We start from the raw sequence: 1,029 nt of genomic DNA on the forward strand, positions 1-1,029 counted from the left end.
GCCTCCCAAAGTGCTGGGATTACAGGCTTGAGCCACCGCGCCCGGCCGGGAGATTTTCTTTTTTAAAGAGGTAGTAAGCATTCTATTTATTCTGAAAATAATTTTTTTGTAGAGACAGGGTCTCACTTTGTTGCCCAGGCTAGTCTTGAACTCCTGGCCTTCAGTGATACTCCTGCCTCAGTCTCCCAAAGTGCTGGGGTTACAGGTGTGAACCACTGCATACAGCCTCAAAATAATAATTTTAAAGCCCCAGGAAATACAGAGGTATATTAAAAATAAAACTAATAATACAACATCTAATTCAGTCCTATATTGTGGCTGGCTAAGGGAAAAGGGGGAAAAGAGAAATAGAGCATAATAAACAGAGAGGCAAGTCACTATGTGAGCTTTCAAGTTTAACAGACTTGGATTCAAATCCTGGCTCTGTCCTGACTGACTGTTAAATTACAGGCAAATTACTTAATCTCTTCAGACTTAATTGACTTATCTGTAAATATGAATGATGCTGCCATCACCTCAGCATTAAGAATTAACCACGAGGATGTCTGAAAGCCCTTGTCCCATGTGCCTGGCATGCAGACAGCTCACACTGACAAACTAACAAACAAACATACTAGCACCTGAAGGCAGAAGCAAAAAAAACAACAAACCCTCTTTAAAAAAAAAAAAAAAAAAAAAGAGGCTGGGCATGGTGGCTTACGCCTGTAATCCTAGCACTTGGGAGGCCAAGAAGGGCAGATCACAAGGTCAGGAGTTGCCAATATGGTGAAACCCCGTCTCTAACAAAAATACAAAAAAAATCAGCCAGGCGTGGTGGCGGGCGCCTGTAGTCCCAGCTACTTGGGAGGCTGAGGCAGAATCCCTTGAACCCGGGAGGTGGAGGTTGCAGTGAGATTGTGCCATGGCACTCCAGCCTGGCAACACAGTGAGACTCCAACAAATGGAGTCTCACCATGTTGTCCAAGTTAAAAAACAATCAATTTTGGTAAACAAATAAAAGATATTTTAATTAGTACCTGTTACTTGACA

The 1,029-nt window shown here is 42.7% G+C and overlaps 1 protein-coding gene across 1 annotated transcript in view; it reads right to left on the bottom strand.

The window, feature by feature from the left end:
• Positions 1-1,029, bottom strand: part of DIS3L (DIS3 like exosome 3'-5' exoribonuclease) — a 79,496-nt gene that overhangs the window by 5,145 nt on the left and 73,322 nt on the right. The window lies entirely within an intron of this gene.

This window comes from Colobus angolensis, unplaced genomic scaffold (genome assembly GCF_000951035.1).
Source record: "Colobus angolensis palliatus isolate OR3802 unplaced genomic scaffold, Cang.pa_1.0 Scaffold19, whole genome shotgun sequence".
Taxonomy (NCBI): Eukaryota; Metazoa; Chordata; class Mammalia; order Primates; family Cercopithecidae; genus Colobus; species Colobus angolensis.